This window comes from Falco biarmicus, chromosome Z, assembly GCF_023638135.1.
Source record: "Falco biarmicus isolate bFalBia1 chromosome Z, bFalBia1.pri, whole genome shotgun sequence".
In the NCBI taxonomy this organism is placed as follows: domain Eukaryota; kingdom Metazoa; phylum Chordata; class Aves; order Falconiformes; family Falconidae; genus Falco; species Falco biarmicus.
Window position 1 is genome coordinate 51,749,231 of NC_079311.1, and position 21,667 is coordinate 51,770,897.

Sequence of the window (21,667 nt, forward strand, 5' to 3'; positions counted from 1 at the left end):
GTAAAAGCTAGGCTGTGCTGTGGTCATCATGCAATACTAAAGCCTAATAAAAACTATCCATTGACCTTTCCATGGAGGGGGAGAAAAGATGTATACACTCTGTGACCTCAAAGGTAGCCCACAAAGCTACCAGGTAGAACAAAATAAGCATGTTTATACTACCATAAATTTTAAAATATCTCATTATTTCAAGAAGTCAGAAACTGAAGCACTTGGAGACTGTCAGTCTCTCACATATTCAAAGACTGGGTATAGCAGGGGTACTACGATGTCAAAACACTGTCAAGTGTTTTATGGAGCCGAGTTTTTATGGACCACTTACAGTGAATTGACACTTCATCTAAGATCTTTCAGCTCTGACTTTCTTGATGAGAAGACTGTTAAGAAGTTTGAAGTTGTGGTTTTGTAACAAGACTGTTATCCTTTGGGAAGATCTCAAAAATCACTAGCTTATTTAATGAATGATACTGAGGGGATAACTATCTAATTTTAATTGTTCTTTCCACTGAACCAGTTTTAAATCCAAAGCTCAGGGGACAAAGAAAACCTTCCAAGTCAGAAAGCAGCAAGACTGGAGTGGCACCATAAGGGTGAACTGGGAGCTGAGGGGGACAACACACTACCACAAGGTTCCCAACCATCAGTCAGTGACAGGGTTGTGTTTCCACAGCCAAGACAGCCTGAGGATGACAGGATAGACGGGGGTACACAGGAGTCTCTGAGGGTCTAGGTCCCATGGTTTACCTTAAGATGAACATCACCAGAGCTCCTATGCATAGGAATGAACATGGTTGAGGTGGGTTGGGGCCAAGTAGGCATCTGGACATCCTGGACAAACTCAGAGATCGCAAAACTATGGGCACTGTGGAATGGACAGTGCACTCGTCCCAGGAGGATGATGACAAGGAGTATTGTGTGGCAGGGTGCTGGTGCAGATGCCTCCTGACTGCACTGCCTTTGCAGTGGTCAGGGCATGGAGACTGCTTAAGCCAGTGGCCTTTGTCACTACAGCAAAAGCATGATCCTTCCCTACACCTGCATCCTCACTCTTGGGATACAGGGTGAGGAGTGGTGCCTACCTCCATGGACTTCTTCTCTGTGGGTGGTAAGTAGAGGAAAGTGTGGCTGAGCTCCCCTAAGGTCTCTGGTGCTCTCTCTTGTGTGCTGTCTGGCACCTCTCCAAAGTGACAGCCAGGTTCAAGACCCCAGGTTCTGTGTGGCTGTTCCTTGGCCATCTTGTCAGTAAGGGCCTCAGTCAGCACTGAAGCTGCATAGTATAGTATATATACTGAAGCTGCAAAGTATAGCGGGCTGCAAGGACTTCCTCCCAGCCAGTTCCCACAGCCATCTCCATGAATCCGATGGTGCCATCCGTGGCAGACTGGCTGCTCTGCAGGAGCTCCAGCAAGGGAGCCTCAGCCATGCCCTGGGATTGCTGTTTCTAAAATGCTGCTCCAGAGCAGTGAACTGGGAACACGGGGCCTAGGGCAGGGAGCATTGCCCTCTACCTGGGGGACACCCACTAGACCATCCTGAAGGGCCACATAATTACTGCTGAGGATGGGCTAATGTCTGTTGTGTGGGTCAGACATTATGTAACATTGAAAGTTAGACTCACCTGACAAAACCCTATACCCTTCCTCTGATCATTATCAAAGTGTTTGGGCAACTGGGGGGCAGGAGTTGCCCTGAGTGCAGTGGGTTAGGGAAGCCTGCAGGGCCATGACCTGCTGTTGTGTCCTGGCCCCATTTTGGGCAAAGCCCCTGGCAGATGAGCTCTGTAAGACACAGCTGTGGGTGCAGTCCCTGGCGTGGTTGTGGGGCCAGGACCCATGGTACGTGGCTGAGGGGGCAGCCCTTGACACAGCCATGGGGCCTGTCCCCCACCCGCAGCTCAGGTCCCATCAGGGTTTGGCCCAGGACCATCAGCAGGCAGTGGGTAGGGCCCTGGCCAGGCCCTGGCAGCTCCAGGCTCAGGGTGGCAGTCATATTGACTTTCAGAAATCATAAGACATTCACTTAAATGAATGAAATTCAGCAGACATTGAGGACAGGACACACACAAATTCCTGTTTATTTGTGTGGATGGATTGTTCCAGCAAGGTTTCCATGTTTCCATATTGTCCTCAAGTGATGAGATTTTTTTGTTGCTTGGATATTACTACAGTATGTGTAGCGGTTGTGGAATAACTTTTTTCTTACATTAGAAAAACAAAACGTCCCAAAAGTCACTGAAGTGTTATTAGATTGATCCAAGACTGTGTTGCCAGATTTCAGTCAATAAAAATATAAGTGAAATACAGAGAACAGAGCTACCATTCATATTTATGTAATGAATATCCAACTGTTAATAGATAGAAGTTCAGGTGCAATGAAAAGTGAGATATTACCAATAAAATGCTTGCTGCCTATGAGGAATTACATCCCCAGCAAACTCCACCTTTGCTGTTGGAAGTAAACTCCTGTTTATTTGCACAGAGGGATTATCCTAGCCCACAGCTCTCTCAGTGTCTCTAGTCACACTAACTTCTTAGGGACACAGTCTACCTGAAAGCAGCTAAGCTGGTCTCCCAGTGCAGGAGGTTGCCATTTAAGAAAGTGGCATCATCTGGGAGACAACTCACTGAAAAAACATGTTGTCTCCTAATCCTTTGTTAGCACCATTGTGAGGCCTCAAACACAGAGCAGTTTCTGGCCTCTGCAACAGGCAAATTCTGTGGCTTCTTTCATAAAACTGCATCAGATCATTGATATTCCATTTGCAAACCCATGCTCAAATATCATTTATGTCTGAAAGATTTCTATCTTTTAATTAGGTTTTTAAAGGTGTTTCTATCACACCAGCCATATATGTCTCTGCATTAATGCCTTAGGCTGGCTGAAGAAGCTGAAGGAAAAAATGGCAACAACTTTTACTACAGCTCTGTTACCTTCACCCTCAACCTTGGCACCTCAGTATCCTGTCTGCATTATGTTAAAAGCAAGTCATTGACTTGAATATAAAACCCTTAGATTTATGTGTTCTGCAATTTCTTAAATTTCATACACTGGCCCACTTAAAAACTTGAAAGAAATAGGTTTTATATAGCAACTGTCAACATAAGGGGATGGTTCTCTGATTTATATCTAGAAATAAAGTCTAAAGTTTCAGGGTTGCCAAACCGCCCACTTGAAAAACACAGTACAGGAGGGAAAGAAATGGAAGAAGTCCTTGTGTTTACAGTCATTCCCTAATAGAACAAATCTGTGCTGTTTACTGTTAACCCCTTCCACAGGCTACCTCATGTATAGAAAAGGAGTAATATTTGTTCCTAAAGACATTTTGACTGTGAATTACTCACTCAGAGTCAAGATGTAGCTTTATTGAAGAAAAACATTGTAAAAGTAAAATTAAATCTTTGGAGATGCCAGTTGTTAAATATCTTGCTTCTTCTGTGGTAACTTCTGTAACTGTGTAGCAGTCCTTACATCTTGATGGGACGGTGAAGCTATTGCTTTAATAACTCATAAAAAATATGAACTTCATCCAAATTGAAATTATGGCTAAAAGCTAAATTACATGGTGAAGTTATATAGCCTGGAGCCAGCTCCATCTGCGAGGGCTGGGATGGGTGAAGACTTACCTTCTACTCACTTTCCCACCAGAGGTAGGAGACACAGAATTCTTGACAAGGAGCTCTTAGATACTAAGAAAACAGTCTACTAGGGAAACACTGCTCTAGATGCCTGAATGACAGATGATTCCAGGGAAAAGCTTTAATAGAAAAAAGGTCTCCACAACAGAGCAGCAGCAAAGGTATAGAGCTACAGTAGCAATAGCTGCAATAAAGCTGGCAAATGAAAAGTAATTTCCAGCCAAAACACAAAAAACTTGTTCCAAAACCACAACTGCAATAGAAAAAAGTCATAGATGGTAAACTGGAAGAGGACTTCTTCATTACACCAGAGTGGTCTTGTGGAAAAGAATCAAGAAAATTCCTATTAATTTCAGGATTGCCTAAGATTTTTCATTAACCTAGCCTATGGTGCCCTTCATGAAGACACTCCACAGCTCTTTACTGCCCAAAATGGTAAACTAGTAGCTTACAGCTACTTCAGAAATAAAAATACTTATCTTGCTGAGCCAGCATCACCCTAGGTCAGCCTCATTAGTATATTATCTGTCTCCCTCCCATTCCATGTGGCTGCAGCTCTGTAGAGAGAGCAGAGCTGTGTACTCCCCAGTGGAAGCTGTTCTGTTTCTTTCTGTCTGCTTTGTATTTCCTGCATTTCACTCACTTACTAAAATTCTGCAAGGACTTTCTCTGTCTCTAGCTACCCACACTTCTTTTTCTCATTGTCAGACTCCATAAAACTTTGAAGACGTGGTTAAGGTTGCAAATCTCCCAGTCTTTGATAACAAATGCAGTGTTCTTCTTTTGAAACAAGTTCTGCCCTGAAGCAAACACTGGTTTCCCACATGTTTGCCCAACACAGAACAACAGCTTTTGGCACTTTTCCCCCGACTCTGCCTACCTTTTCCATGCCCTCAACAAATGATGCCCTGATTTAAATGGTATGTTTATTTACCTATGGAAACTGAGTTCTACTCTGGGAAATGGGAACTGGATACAAGCAGAGCTTCACAGCACATCACAAATATTTTCATTTGTTGAAAAATAGTGAAATTCAGGGCAGGAGAGGACAAAAAAATGAAGCTATGCAAAGATGTGTCCTCCAGGAGACACAGAGATGGCAAGTTCTCTGAGGTACATCATGGAAAGTAAAGGATGATATACAGAACCGCCAGAAACTCATGGAGAGAGGCTTCTGCTTCTGTCATTTTTGTATTTTCAGAGTTTTATAAGTAGCACCTAGATGACTGTTCCCCAAAATACATACTGTGACTCCACTGTTAGGCAAGTAGGATAGGTAATGCACTCAGACAGGCAAAAGACAGTAATAAAATCAGCAGTAGTTGTGAATTTTGCTATTTTGACTATTTGGTTGTCTGGCATAGCTAATATATATAATTTTTCATGTCCACTTCCTTCTACTTTAAAAAAGACTAAGTTAGAAATCGAAATGAATCTTTACAGGGTTAAGGTAAGCATGGCCTGTGTATCAGTTTAAGATATTTGAGCAGAGTCCTTTGATGCACAGAGACTGATATGCAGTTGTTTCACATTTTCTGCACACAGACTCTGCAGTCAAAAACATTGTGAATGCTGCAGGTATAGCAATAATCCTTTTGAGAAAGCTTGTAAAATCCAGCCAGGGATGTCCTTGAGGTACCAGATTAACCCTAGCCTAGCTCCTACCAGATCAGTAACAGTTAGGTGGACCATAGAGGTTTCAGTTCCTGTTCTTGTGCTAAGACAGTAAGTGACCTCCAGATGCTAACTCCTTTACAATTAGACAAATCTAGTATTGACTCTTAGCTTCACATCAAAAATCCCCTTTTATATCTCCATCTGGTCTTAAACTAAACCATGAATCTATAGCTAACAAATCCACTCCTGTTTCTGACCTCTCTGTTAAATGCAGGCTAGAACCTTCTGCCTGATCCAGTTCCTGCTGTGGCTTATCAGCCTATTCTAAGCTTGGTGCTCCAGCCTGAATCCAACTCTCAGTCCAGATCACTGGTGGAAACTTTAGCCTCAGCTGAAACTTCATTTTGGGCTCAAATCATCACTTTTGGCTGGAGATCTCTTCCAGCATTAGTCCTTAATCTGCGAGCTGTAGACTAAACTATAGACTTTGTTGTTGTTGTTTTTTAAAACTACAGATCTGTTCTTATGTACCCATCTGGTTCTATCCCTCATCCACAGCACAATTTAAAGAAGTTCTAGTGTATGGTGCCTAAAAAGTTTGGCAGATATAACCTTGTCTTGGAGATACAATTTTAAAATGTTCTCAGCTACGGGAAGTAGTCTGTAGGAAACTAGTTCTGGAATAAGGAGCAGACTGGAATATCTACTTTGTTTTCCACCAGTTTCTGACTGAATTTACATAGACTGTTACATTGAACTAACTATTCAATTGTTAATGAATGACACATCCTTCTTATTGTGAAATAATAGTTTGTATGCTTCACGTTTGGTCTCATTTAATAGTCAGCCCAACTCTTGAAAGTATAGAGGTTATTATAATAACTCTACAGTAGTGCGGCTGATATACTGTCTGCTTTTTTATGTTCAGGTCCAAATCTGCAATTTCCCCAAAGAGATCTGACCTCTTTATAAAAGTGTATTGAGATGCACTTACAGATATTTAGGATTCCTGTTTATTCCTTTTTTTCATTGTTGCAGTGATTAAGTTGGTGTTAGAGCAGATAAGTGGAAATCAAATCACCTTGCACCTGCAGGGGTGTAAGGTAACGCACAGTGTTTCTTGAAACCGGAATTTTAGGCGAACTTGTCTGAACACTTATTTTCCATGCACTCTTGCACTCAGAGTTTCACAGTTATCTAATTATTCAAACACAGCAGTAAAATTAGTTTCACATTTTGCTTTTTATAGTCTTAGCAATTACTACTTGCAAGCCACCACTGGAGAATAATTTCAGCAGCTAAAGCTACCAGTGTTAATTATTCTGTTACTAGGTTCCTATGTTTTCTACTCCCTATTTGGTCAACATTTATGAAGTTCAAGGAATTTTGCAGGTTTCTATGAGAAATAGCATATAAATACTGTGGTCTAAAATACCTTTTCATTGCAACCCATTGTAAAGTAGAGAAAAGGTGATTAAAGATGATTTCACAACTCTTTGCATGGGAAGTTTTACAAGTATGACCTAACAGTGTGACTCTTACCTTCAATAGAGTGTAACCTGTTATTCCTTGCACTTCCAGGAGCTACTATTGTTGTGGAATCATACACAAAACCTAAAAGCTGTAGGACATTTTCCAAAGTACAAGCTGTACTCCTTACTCTGTGTGCATGTGTGTGTGTGCACATATGCATGTGTATGGATATAGATATGTAGATACAGATATGCAGATACAGATATGTAGGTATGTATATCTCTATAGCCTCAAAAGTTTGCGTGATTCTTTCTTGGCAACTCACTTTTAGGTTGCATGTGTTGTCTTGGATGAAGTCCTGGGGGAACCAAGCCCATGGAGAAAAATAGCAGCCTTTGACTCTGGACACCAAGTACTTGCAGGATCACATTTTCTAAGAAGGTCAGCTCTTCTACTCAGCTGAAGAGTCTGCAAATATTTTACTCCACTATAAACCCTTAGAAGTATGGTGATGACTATTCTAACACAAAGAGTGATTTAGCAGGGCTTGGAAACCATTATCTGCAAAGTTTTTCAAAATTATTACAGGGCTTACAAGACTTAGTGATGTCTATAATGCTTAATAAAATATCACATTTAAATAAAGCTGTTAGAACATGGCCTTAAGAAAGCATCAGTACTTCCAGTTTATGGTTACAGTTTATACTAATACAATAGAACATGCTTTTCCTATTAATTTGATGAAGAATTGCTCGGCATAGTGTTTAAGTATGTGCATATTGGAGTTCTGTCAGTTATTTCAACAGGAGGAAATCTTGCCTTGTTGGTAGTTGGTAATTTTTCCATGTTAATACATGTATATTTTCAGTCTTATAAAATGACACAATTTTAATAACTCAGTTAGCAATATCTTTGAAATACGATCATTAGAAAAGAGTAAACCAACTCCCTTGCCTCTTTCCCAGCAACTAAATTTATCTGCTGATTCCCTCACCACTTCCTAGACCGCACATCCCAGTAGAAGTGGTTTCAAAATTGTCCACTATTTGTGATTCAGACATGCAGCTGGGCTGCTTAGGAGGTGGACATGATTTGAATTCCCACATCTCCATTTGCCAGGTAAATGACCAGCCCTTTCAATTGCTTCTCATTAGGTGTACTTGAGTTACCCTTCCCTCTTATTTCAAGAATAAACACGATCCCATGTTTGTAGTTTCATTGACACAGGTGCATTCTTATGGAAAAGTTTCGAGTTTTCTTGAATTGGCTCTTTCTATTAAAAACTGAGTTGTGAAAAATTATTCTTGCCTCAGCAACATTTGCATTTGAAGGAATGGTAATTTCTATTTTCACATTCTAACATAACTAGACTCAAGTGTTAATGCTAGTAGCACTTAATTATAGCCAGAATATCTCTGCCTAAATTCTACTTACTGTAGCATTATTGGTTTTGATTTACTATGCCCTAAATTACGTTACCAGGAGTTTTACATTAGAAACTTGCATAGAGAAAGGTCATAATACAATTTTGATCTCCACATACAGCAAATAGCTTCTATTTTTAAAAGAAGCAATAACTGATGATTCAACGGGAAACCTCACAGTAGCTGTGTAGATAAGGCAATGAAGGGCCCAAGGGAAAAGGGAAAATCAAGCCAAGCCAGTTTAAGTCCTGAATGCCAAATTGCCAGTGAAGTTTCTGCAGCATCTTAGGGTAGAAGGGACTTTGAAAACTGCTGATCATCAGGAATACTTTACCAGATGACAGAGGTGTAGTTGGTCATATGCTAAATTGATTAAGATCTGTTCCTGAAGCAAAACTACATTGAAGGAAAGATGCCCAGAGTTCCTGGAGCACTGATTCAGGCTCAAAGTAGACAGCAGACTGCATTGTCCTGGTTTTTAATGCCTTGCCTGATTGTATGCCACCTAAATGGAATGCCACAGTGTCATACTTGGTTCTCTGTATGGCCACTGTTTTGTCCTCACAGATCCAATGTCATGTGTTGCTTAATCCTGATCAGGACTTCTTTGTTGCCACATCAGGTAGTACGTATGCCAAAGAACTCACGTTCTGCTTTGTTAGGTCATATTAATTTCTAAAATTGTCTTTTTTGTTGATTAAGCAAAATTGCTTACTCTACAAAACTGTTGAAATATTTATTTGCTACGTAGCTGCCAGTCATCTGCTATTGCTGCTTACCAACAAATTAAAACCTGGTTGTATGTTTGGGATGTCTCTTCATCTCAGGAATGTTGGAGACTATCTCTTTACAAGACAGACTATACAGCTTCAGAGGAATTTCCATCCAGTTGTGTTATACACACTTTTATGGGCAATCTTTCTATTTCACTTAGCTTTTAGAAACATCAAAAAACAAACATAAAATAAAATTGTTACCTTCTCAAACTGAAAAAAGAATTTTATTAAAATGATAAGGCAATATGATGAGTCTCTTTCACTTACTGTTTTGTTCCCTGCTGCTTTTTAGCAATACACACTTCCTTACATTCTTCTATCTTCACCTCTTTTTGTCTGTCATGACAGTATTTTTAATCAGATTTGCTATTTAGGACACTTGTGGCCATATTCTAAAACTGTAAAATCATGTTTAAAACGTCAAGGACTTTCTTAAAGGGATTAATTTCCATCAGAAAGGCACTGGGTTGAGTATTATTGCTAACAGAATCACATGAGCATAGTATTTTCTCCCAGGCCTCCGTGGGGTGCTAGGTATTAAATTCATCTGTGAGAAAAAGGGATCAATATAAGAGTAGGAGCTTGTCCTTACTGGGTTACCTAGCAGTATGAGTGTTGATATTTTATGGTGGAGTGAAGTGAAAACACTTTATCGTGTCTAATGGGACACAGTGCAGAAAGCAAATGTGTAAAGTAGGAATGCTTGTTCATAAGCAGACCAGTGGCCAGCCAGCTAGGCTGGATGTGGGGAAAGAAGAGAACTGGAACTGTCTACTTGCTGTGGAAACACAATACCCATCCCATCTCTTCCCACTTTCCAACATCTTCTCCATCAGGAGGGAGAAATCTGTGAGTTGCCCTGGCTCTGGGGAAGAAAACTGATAGTCTCTCATTTTTTGGTGGGGTGGTGAACCCAAACCTGTATGTAACTCTTCCCTCTCTGCTGTACTGGGAAATAGAGAAAGCACATACCTTTGGCTAGGACACCATTAGGATTGATTCAGACCCCAGGGAGAGGTGGTGAAACTTTGGACCAGAGGTTGGAAGATGATTGATGGTACCTAGCATTTAGACAGGGTAAAGGACATCCTGAATTCTCCTTTCTTCAGGTCCTAATTACACTCCTTACCTAATTGGAAGAACAAGATTCAATCTGGCAGCTGGAGGAGAGAGGTGGGGACAGTTTATCAAGAAGGTCTGGTTTATCAAAGAAAACCCACGATTCAGTTAAAAGGAAAGGCAGAGAGAGAGGAAAACAAAGTGGGAAATTTGCTGTGATGGTTGGAAGGTCATAGAGCAGACGACAGGAAGAGAGGAGAGGCTTTGTTAGAAACAACTGAAGACAGCAGAAAAAGTGCTAGGAGAGATGTATTTTGTGTGAGGGATCAGCCAGGATTAGAAAAAGTCAAGGGCTAAGGGAGCAACAGAGTCAGATTTGTGAGAAGGAGGAAGAGGAACAGGATTAAAAGAGAGGACTTTGAAAGAGGGAAATTTGGGATGGTGGTAGGAAATGGGAGTGGGGAAAAATATTAGAAATGAGACGTGAAAAGAGGAAGGAAGAAAACCCCGTTCTTTACTGTGGCTTTCATTTCTCAGTAATTATAGTGGGATGGTACTAATTTGGAGTGCTTTCTATTTAGAATGGAGTATGTCAATGAAGGATAAATTAAAAAACTGATATCTGAAAATCTTGCAAGTGGCGAGTTAGAAAGTTAAATACATCTTGTGCAACCTCCACAGGGTTTCACTTGCAATACCACACCAATTACGCAGATCTTTCTATTCATAAAACACACTTGTGTAAGCATTAACATTCACAAATGACCTATTCTTGGAAGATGACAAAGAATTCATTGTACAAGGCTCTATAAAACAATTATAACAGGTGAGAAACTTCTGCATTCCTTTTTCATTATGTCTTAGGCACTTCTGGGAACAAGAAAGGTACTGAGTTGCTTACATACCTAACCAGTGCCATGCAATTTTGAGCCTGACAAGCTAGTTAGACCTCAGCTAAGCTGAGGGAGAATAAAGTCCTCATTGTTAAGCCAGAAGGAAGAACTTGCAGCTGCTATATGTGTAGGTAAATACATGGAAAATGGAGATGATGATATGAACCATGAAAACTGCTAGTTTATGCATCCTACTATTTTTTGGTCACATCAAACTGCACTGGGTGTGAAGAAGTGCAGATTTCAATTTAGGTAATGTATATGCAGTTGGAGTAGAGCAGGGTACCATGACTATGACAATCCATCTCCTGCAGATTAATGTCTAGTACAAGCAGGTATGTCATAAACTATAGCTTAATATGGAGAACCTCTCAGTTTTCCCTTCATTTTCACTAATGCACTGTGTGTGCTTCTGAGACATTCACAGTAGATGTAGGGCTATTCCTTTTAAATGTTGCCTCTGACACAGATAATGTCAAAGTGTCCGAATGCAGGCTATGCTCTTTTTAAAAAGAGCATCTCTAATGTAATGCAAATGCACATTGTGGGGAAATTCCAGCTGAGAAAATGAGGCCTTACATTTCTAAAACCATATACATGTCAATAGCCCATTATTCTCCAGTTTTAAATGTAATTGCAGCCCAGCTTGGAATGAATTCCTGAAATAATAAAATATACTGAGTAGCAGTTACTGCATCTTCCAGTTATTTTATGCTCCCCTTTGCACTGCAAAAAGAAAGAAAAAAAAAAAAAAAAGAAAAAGAAAAAATAAAAATGAAGTGAAGTGGAAAAGGTAGAGGGGAGAATGGAGTGAGGAAGGAAGGCAGAAGATAAAAGTGAAAGTCATACCCTTTCCTTTAATGTGTTATTGGAACACTCTGTGCGAAAATATGCTGGGCTCCTAAAAGGCATTATGACATCAACACATCTGAAGCTTTTGTATAAATGTATCTTAGTACAATTTTGTATGACAAATTATTTCCAGGCAATTAAGAATATTTATAATTGTTTTCTTTGGTTAGAACTTTCTTCTATTTCCAAATTTCTTTTAAGCTAATGTTTCCTATAAAGCCTGAACAGCCATCATTTTGAAAGAATTCTGTCTTAGTCATGTGAACTGCAGCTTGCAACCATCTTTTTCTGATAAATTTAACATGTGCATAGTACAGCCTTTATCTCCAGTATTGGTGTATTTTAAGGTATCATTATTTCATTGTGGAATTCCCCCCCCTGCTCCCTCAGTCTTTCTTGGAAGAATTCCAAGAAACAGTTTCTGTGATTAAAAACAATATAGATGAATATTTTGGTGGTGCTGAGCTGCAGTATTTCTTTCCTTTCCTTGCTCTCTGTACTTCCCTCCCATCTTTCTCCTCTTAGCATGAAACCCTATACTTCTCGGTAAATGAAACATAAATGGTTCAATTGCCCAGTCATATTTCTAGGGTAGAGAACATACACATGGAGTTTCTGAAAAAGCCCTGTATGCTGGCAGCTGCTTAAGAAGCTAAAGAATTATTATGAAGTGAATCCATGATAAATAGTCTGAATATTAAATTTGAGGTACAAATGTGTGTGTGCTGTAAATGTCTTTTGAAGACTCAGAAATATGAATTTAGTTTGTCAGTGGAGGTGTTTTTATGGAAATGGGCAATTGCAGTAAGAACCAACTTTCCTTTTCAGTTTCACATAAAGCAAGAGGTAGCTGCTGACACCATTGAGCATGCTTTATTTCCCTTTTGGTCTTTTTTCTCCTTCACTTAAGGGAATCTGGGGTCTTTCTGTCTGACTTCTGGAGGTGCTGTTAATTATTTAAACCTTTCATCTTACTCTAATTTATGTCATAGTGTAAGCATAAATTTCACTTTTTATCTGTTTCTCATCAAGCTGCTTTTCTGTCATTGTTTGTAAGCCTGAGGATAGACAAAACTGTAAAATTAACCTTGCTTCAGTCTTTGAAAGAAAAAAATATAGATAAAACCAGTCCCCTCAGAACTTAGTGCCTCTGGTAGCTGATTAGTCCCTGCAGTAGGGAAAATTAAATTTTGTGGTTGAGACTCAGCATGCTTGGATGGTTTAATAATGCTGTGGCCATCATCCAATGGCTGACAACCAAGAACTGAGGTACGTTCTGTTCTTTCCTCCCTCATGCAACACCTGAAAATCCCGGGGCGAATCAAACAGCAAATTAAAGCTCAAAAAAACCCCTCACCTGCAAAGCATGTATAAGGAACTCATTTTAATGCTTTCAAGCTGAAGTCATTGGGACAGGAGCCCAAAAAAGAGTGACAAAGGTATCTTGGTAAGTTCTTAAAGCATCTTTTTCAATTTGTTGTAGCTCCAACTGTGCTTGGTCTTTTAATGTATTTCTGTTTCCAGTGCAGGTATCAGTCAGTCAAAGCCAAGTAGCTACTAAAAGCAATCAAGTCATATGAAGCCATTCAAAAAGCCAAATCAATGATTATGAGTGAAGGTACAAATGAAGGCTCTGGCTTCTCAAAAGCAGTTGTGTGAGCAATTTCCTGCTGACAGCTAAGCCCAGTCTAGCGCTGAATGTGCACTCTGTGCTGCATCTTGATTTTTAACCTGCCAGGGTGGTGGTTTGCACAACGCATACATTGCCTGTGCATCAGGTGTATTCCCAAGGACGACTCTCTGGTGGCCACAACTGCCAAGGGAAAAATGGTTTTGTTACCTGGTGAATGGAGAGTCAGCTGTAATGACATTGGCTCTGTTATTCTGAAGATAAAAAGCAAGAAGAGTTCAGTGAAGTGTGAAGCTGGATTTGGATTATACTATGTAGAGAAAATTCTCAAAACAAAAATAATATGAAACTGCATTTTTGTGGCCTCTATAAGGTTTTTGATACATTGTTTTTAATAAAGAACACAGGAAATTTGGATGGAAGGAAAACAGCCATTTTATACTTCAGTGCTGAGTACGTGGTGGATATTTTTCTTCCTAAGGCAAATACCTTTAGATTCACAGTTTTGGCAAGTTCTGGTTGGAATTTTGCCACTTTTCCCTTTTAATGCCACATTTGTTGGGGAGAAAGGTGATGTTTTCTTTTGGATCAGGTATATTCTCAGAATAATCTTGAAGAAACAGCTGTCAGCTTTTTTCTGTTCTGGTTTAAATTGAGGTTTCAGTCACAAAGACAGCAGTTTCTTTTTTTATCATTCACTGCAGTATAGTATCAGAAAGCTGCACTACAAGTGTTGACTTAAGAACTAAGTCACAGTTTCTTGTCAGTGTTTTGCTTGAAGCAGGATGGGGTGGAGGATAGAAATGAGGCCATGTACTTTAGCAGTAGTTCTTTCAGTCAGATCTCCAATTATAGCCTTTGAAATTGTTTCCCTGCATTTAAATTCTGTTTGTTGGGAGTGCTTGGGAAAAAAACCCAAACAACCAACCCAATCACACTTCTGCTTTTTGATCTGCCTGTGCCATCACTTCTAACAGTTTTCCAGCCAGTGGTTGGCTTCAGAAAATCTGAGAAAGAGAGTATCAAGGATGTTACATCTTCATTGACTTCTCTGAAAACAGGCAACTGGATGGGAAAGACAGAGTTAAAATCTTATATCTGAAGGATAAGCAATTGCAATTCAGTCCCATTTCTGTACTGAGAGGCTGCCCCGTCAATGTGTTTGACTGACCAAGTGAAGTCAGAGACTATCTTGAATCTGCTACGGCATGTGTTATGTTTGGCTAACCTGGAAACATGAAGAACAGAGCTGAAAAGCACGTATACAGAACATCAAAATAAGCTGAGGGCACTGAGAGATTTTTATTTGTGAAGAAAGTGAGCTGGGTAAAGATGTTCTTTGAAGGCTTTTCTACACTGTAAAATCAGACAGCCCTGCATTAGGAAGTACCTGAAACCTGAACTCAGATTTTACCTTCCAAAGACCTTCTGCTTCAGATCTTTAGCAATCTGAATACACAGGCTGGAGTTCAGCAGGTCCCCGGGTCTAAAATGTTTAAACCCCCAGTGTGGAGATGATGACATTTGTAGTTAAATACTATTTATTATTTACCTAGATAGGTATTTATCTCATCCCTTCCTTATGGCCAGTCCTTTGCTCCAGCAAATACCCTTGCAGTTGCTGTTTCAGGTAGGGTTATAATGCCATCCTCATTTTACAGGTAGTACCTCAAGAATGGCACAGTACAGGTGATGTTCTCAAGATTGTACAAGATACACATTCTGCCCTGAATGCAAGTCAACAACTTTATCTGATATGCCAGCTTTTTTGGGCCAACCAGACTATCTTTTGTGCTGACTTTTGCACCTCAGGAGTCTGGTTGAGTGATTAGAAGCAACGGACTCCCACAGGAAAGCAGAAGACATCAGCTCCCAGGGAAGTCACTGTGTAAAACAGTGTTTTCTCCCGATGTACATCTGGAACAAAGTACACAATTTGAAAATGACACAATGGTTTTTTTTTCCCTTTTCTCATGTTAAAGTGGTGGGGGGGTTTAGTTTAATCCCTTTGTTGCTTTCACTGTTAGTTTCTATAAGTGAGCATTAAAATTTCAATATTCTGTTCTGACACGTTTTGCCCAGTGTAGACAATGTTCTTGTATTTTCACCGTCTTCTTTTCCTTGTTTAGTTTTTACCCTAATGGTAGTCCTGATTTCTCTGCCACTCAGAATGGTTGATATTGTACATACTCTCAAGGGCATTTGCTAGTGCAGTCATTCCTTGAACTCTCAGACCTATTGGTAATGCTGTTTTCACAAGGGTGATTTGCATTCAGCCTAGAATGAAGTCCAGTACGTGCCCGCAACATAAAATGTGCTTGTTTTGAATGAAGTATATGCAGAGCCTCTTAAGAATTCACCCAACATAATTAGACACACACTGGTTCATCTAAATGTTATCCAAGGGCTAAATATCTGAAGCTTTAATTGAAAAAGCTAATTAACTTTAAATACAGCTAAAGTTGTTGAAAAAATCTCAGTGGAAATAGTAGATTCTCCATGAAGACCAAAAATAAAAGCATTTGAGTCTGAAGCTATTAATCATGAAGTTGACTTGCATATTTGTGCTACTTTTGAAGTAAGTCTGAAAGCTTAATTAAAAAAAAAAAAAGGAAACTTGTGCATGCATGCTAACTAAATTTTGCTATTTTGTTGTATGTTCAGTGGATCCCAAGTACTTAAAGGAGCCCAAAATAAAAAGAACTGCTTGATGTAGGAGCTGGCTAGACAGGTCTACTTGTTTCAGTCAGCTTGAAACAAATTGATGATTATGTGTGATACTTGTCCACAATGTACTGAACCAATAACCCTTCTATTGAACATCACATTAGCAAATAAGCTACCATCAGAAGGGCATTCAAAATGTGTATATATGAAATCTGTTATCACAGCCAGTGGAATTTAATATGCAAAGGTAAGGAATCCTTAATAAAATTAGTAGTCTAGTGTACAATGATGCAATGAGAGAAAGCTTGTGTGATATGGATTGTATTGGCAGTAAGCTTCCACCTGGAACAGAAGTAGGAAAGAATACCTGTCAAAGGTGAGGTATTAGTAGAGTTGAAATACTTTAATAATTTTCACATGTGCTGCAGAATGACCAGGATTAGCTGACACTATCATTTGACTTTCAGAAATATTACTGGGTAAAAAAGAACAGCCTGACTGCTGCAAAAGGATTTGGTGTGATGATGATGTTGATACAAATGATGTGGAACAGTGTGTGTTACTTATGAAACATAAGTGGAAGTGCAGCTTTCACAGCTTCTTCGGTATTCTTTTCATCCTTTTCCTGTGAACTAAAGCAGAAATGAAAATCAACTGGTACTGCTACAGAATTGACTGTGAAAGTGGCACCAAGGCAGATTCACTGTTACAGCTCTTTTTTTTTGGTTTTGTTTTGGTTTGGTTGTTTGTTTTTTTTTGCTTTGAGGTTTTTGTTTGTTTGTTTGTTTTTGTTATTCAGATGCACATGAACTAATCTGGAGCCATACACCAGAAAAATTTCAGAATTAATGTTAGGCAATATTGTTAAAGTATAAATGTGCATTACAGTGTCTGACAAATCTGGATGAGAATTTCACAAGGACTTTAAAAGGTGTTTTTAATATCTGAGCAGTATTCTTCTACCAGTTTTTATGTGTAAAACCACTGAACTATGACTTCAGTCAGTTTTCAGAATTAATTTAAAAATTACTCTAGCTCAACCTAAACGATCAAGAGTTATTACTTTCAAACAATTTCTGTGGGAAAACACTTAATATAGGACCAGGCTTCAAAGCACAATTGTCCTTAAAAGGAACAGCCCTTGCCATTAAAACAAAAATAATAAAATCCCAACCCAACCTCATTCTCCTTTCCTTTCCCAAAGAATCATGTATTAGAATATATTAGAATACATTTCTGAGATAGGTGTGTATAGTAAGTGACTGTAATGCACTGCACAAACATTAATTAGTAAAAATAAAAGAGAATTGTTTTCAAGAGCTTCAGTTTTAAAACCATAAAAATATAGTGAAATCATAAGAATTAATAGTACTAGAACATTTTCATTTGCTGATTTTTATGTAGTAGTTAAAAACCCAGGAGAAAAATGAATAGCCATTCTGCTAAAATTTGTTTTCAGACCTCCTAAATGAAAAGAAAAAGCATGACTTGAAGAAATATAAAAGAAATATATTAAAGAAATATAAAAGGCTTAATATAAACGAATAAAAATATAGACATGTACAAAATATTATTTAAACAAATATAAATGACTACATAAATGTGCTGTTTGTTCTGTGGAGAATTAAGCCATTCTTCTGATTTTTTAGGGATAGAGGAGCTTGACTTATTCGTCCTGAAGCTGGCAGTCCTGCTATTTTCTTTCATGTTGCTAATTTTCACACATTCAAACTTTCAGGAAAAAGTTGTACCTTTATAAGGATAGTCATACATAATTCATGGCTTCTAAATAATGTTTGGGGTTTTTTTTCCTGATAGTCACATGTTGTGAAAGTTAACAAGTTTTAAGTCTGCTAAAAAATCTACTGAATAGATTAAGTGGAAGTTTATTTAGTAGTTATTTAGTAGACATTTAGTATTTAGTAGATATTTTAAGAACATGTGACTGATGCTGTATTTAAACCTGTCACATAGAAACTGAGATCAACATTTATAATTGTGGATGCTTACAGTTAACCTCTAAGAATTGTTCTGAGTGCATGCAGAAATTTTAGATGTTTATAGCATCTTAAAACAGGCTGCTTACTTTACTGCTCAAACAACAGGAAAAAAAAATTAAGTAAAAGTCAGCTGTTATTTTCTGTGATGCTCAGGGAAGAGTGACCAAATTTATAAATGGGATTGCTAAATATAGTATGTGGTTCAGAGGTTGCTTTTATTCTCCTTCCTAGACAGGAACAGTCCTGTTCATGACTTTCTGAAGAAAGGGCAAATGCAGGTATTTTCAGACGTTTTTGATGAAGTCCCTAGTTGTATCTAATCTTCGTACACCCAAGTACTTGGCTGGAATTCGACAAGAAAAGTCTGTTTGGCAGTCAATAAATCTGGCTTATATCTTTCTCTTGTTGGGAAGGAAATCAAGTATTTTTTAATCTAGCATTCTTGTATATAGGCAAATATCAAACTCCTCTTTAAAAATATGCAGGGAAACTATTTCAGGTAGCAATAATTTGATGGACTGCTTCATTGACTCTCTTCTCACTCTAAAGTGAGCTTTTTTTCTCTTTTCTCTTGGGAGAGTTTGTTGGTTTGGTTTTGTTGGGTTTTTTTTTTTTGCCCCTATTTCTGCTTGTAAGAGGAAAGTCCCCCAACTGGTCAAAAGAAACTACACCCTTTACCATTTCCAGAGGCTAAATACTGGATTCAACACCAAATGCTTGCAGAAGTGTTGGTCTTAGATTTGTATCATTGGGGCTGGTTGACCAAAACACTTCATGAGTACATTTCAAAAAGTCACAAATAAGGAACTCTACGATCATGCTTAATATGAAATCAGTTTAAGAGGAAAAAAACCCCAAATTTGTTTACTAGTTTGATTCAAGAGTGTTTCTTATGCACATGTAGTCAAAGTGAGACTGTACTTGCCTTAAGAATGGAAAGTTACTTATATGCTGTTCCCTGAAGATAATACTTTCAACTAAACATCCAGCCCTTTTCCCCCTTGAAGGATGGTTTATTTCTTTTTCAGTTAAGGCTCAGGTTGCAAAGGAACTGGGTGTGATATTTACATGCCTCAAGGTAAATGTATTAATACACACCTGAACAGTTTTGCTGAAAGGTAAAGCCTTACCTAAGCAAACCAGAAATCACATTCTTTGCACCTTATGCTGAAGGTTTTTAAGACTCAGAAAATCTCCAGAAAAACTGCTGATTTTGGAAAAGTCTCCCTTTAGGCAAAGAGATTTTCTGGACACTTAGTAATTAGCATTAAAAAGCTCATGGGCTTTTTTTGAAAAATGTTAAAATAAAAAAATCTTGAAGCATTCCATGAAAAGGATTGTTTTGTACAGCCCTCAGGTTACCAGGGGGTTGATTTGTTTTATTTTTTACAAATGTTTTATGAGGTTTAATGCACATGCTTCAAACAGCGTACGCCTCCCTGAATTGTGAAACTGCCTTTGGAGGCACGACTGGGGTAATACAAATCCAAGAGGAATACATTTTTCCTAATTTTAAAGTGAGTTTTGAGAAAATGCAAACCAATAAACTCTGAACTTTGTGCGTACATTATCCTAGCAAGACTGTCACTTGCTACGGTTAGCAACAATGATAGGTTTACACTATAGTCCTGGTTGATCTGGTATGTCATGCTGTGTGCTGTGTTCCAAGCAGCAAAACTTGCTACAGGGAGTAATGACTGATGAAAAGGAAGGCAACTAGAGACAGAAATAAATATAAAAGCAGGTTGCCGAAACTAATGAGTAATCAAGCAGTATTAGATTTTTCATGTGAGCTCATTCTACGAGTGTTGAACAGCAAGGAAATCTGTTTCAGATTAGATGTCCTTGCCAGCCAATTTGAATTCCCTCCTTTGTCAAAAAATAGGATATGAATTTTGCACAGGATCTTGTGGACCATTGGCTTTCCATACCCTGTTTATAAGTATTGCTGTCTGAGGGCATGGATGGATAACAAGAAAAAACAGGTCTCTAGAACTGGATTAAAGTGATACTTGTATTTGAACTACACAGAGCTCCTCTTTGCTCACCGTAAGCACAGTTGTTAATCCAAGAGACTTAAAAGGGTGACAAGAACATTGGAAACTTGCCACAAACCTTTCTAAAAACAGGAGTTTGCTCTGAAAAGCACCACAGTAAAAACTGTCCCTTTCCCATTTCTAAATGATATCTACTTTCTGTCTGAAATCACCTGCATCTATACTTTTCTCGCTGACCATAAGGTAAGATTTTACTGTTTAATGTGTATGTGATTTGTAGCCAATGATAAGACACAACTTTAAAAAAAAAAGTCTCTGTATGTGAAAAAGAAATTGAAATATAAACTGGTTTTTTTCCTAATTTCATTCCTATTTCTGTATTAAATAATAATCTGCAACTGTAAATGCTTAATTAACAGTTATGTTGATTATGCACGAATCATGAAAGAAACAAGCTTGTTGTCCTGTAGCTGGATTAGTTTCTGTGAAATAGAGGAAAAAAGGTTTATTTCTGTTCACAAAACAAAGCATATATAACCCCGTGCAAACATTAAGCAGTTCTGTTGCATACACACATTTTTTACAGTCATTCTTCTGGCCATAAACACAATTTAAGATGCAATTTATTGGGCAAAGTGGTGAACGCCACCATGTAACAAATGAAACAGTAAAAGACAGATTACAACCTTCTTGTTAAAGTCACTGAGCCAAATTCTGCTCTGATACACATGTAAAATGGAAGCTGCTTCACTGTTTGTGAAGATAAGACATTGCCTTCATAGGCAGAAGATGATAACCGAAACCAGGTGATGATGAAATGACCAGGTGGGTTGGTCTGCAGTGGTAGGGACACTGACACTAACAAATATCAGAAGGAAGAAGTAGAAGGAAAGAACATAGTATTTATACAGGGGAGAAGTGCTGCTAATCAGATGTGTCAAGCAGGTGGCCTTGAAGCAGATGGGAAACCATGGAGACTAATAAGCTACATTTTGTTTCTTGTTGTGTTGTTGGGAAAGGTAGCTGAGACTATTTGGTGTCAGGCTATTGCTGGCAATGCAGTTTTGATCATGACTGGCTGTCAACTCTATACATTTCCATGAGTGAAGATAGGACCAAAACTATCTCTAGCAAAGATATTTCCTTCATCCTGGTCTACAGCAGTATGAAAAAAATATTGTGACTCATCCCCTAGAAGGTGCCTGTTATTGTTTTGGACCAAATACGAAAAACTTCTGGGGATCCTAAACATTGACTTCGTTAGGTTCTTTAACTTTTGACAGGGTCATATTTTTGCATAGGAAAAAGAAATGTCTAGTAGGAGATAAAGAGATCAAAAACATTTTGGATGATTAACAGCTATGATTTACAGTATGACCCCAGGGAATTGAAAAGTGATATCCCTGGGACAGTATTGGTCTGGTTTCTTAGGATACATGGTCCTGCAACTGACGCTGTCTTCTTACTAGTAATCAAACTTTAGAAATAAGTGAGGATTCTTAAATACTGATTTCACAGTCCTGACCTTGCTTGAGGCTCTGTGGTCAGTAGAAAAATCACCCCCTAACACAGGCAAGTGCATTGGCCCAAGTAATCTGTTCTGAATGTTCCAATGATGGAAGCAAGATCCAGTCCTAGCAGCTA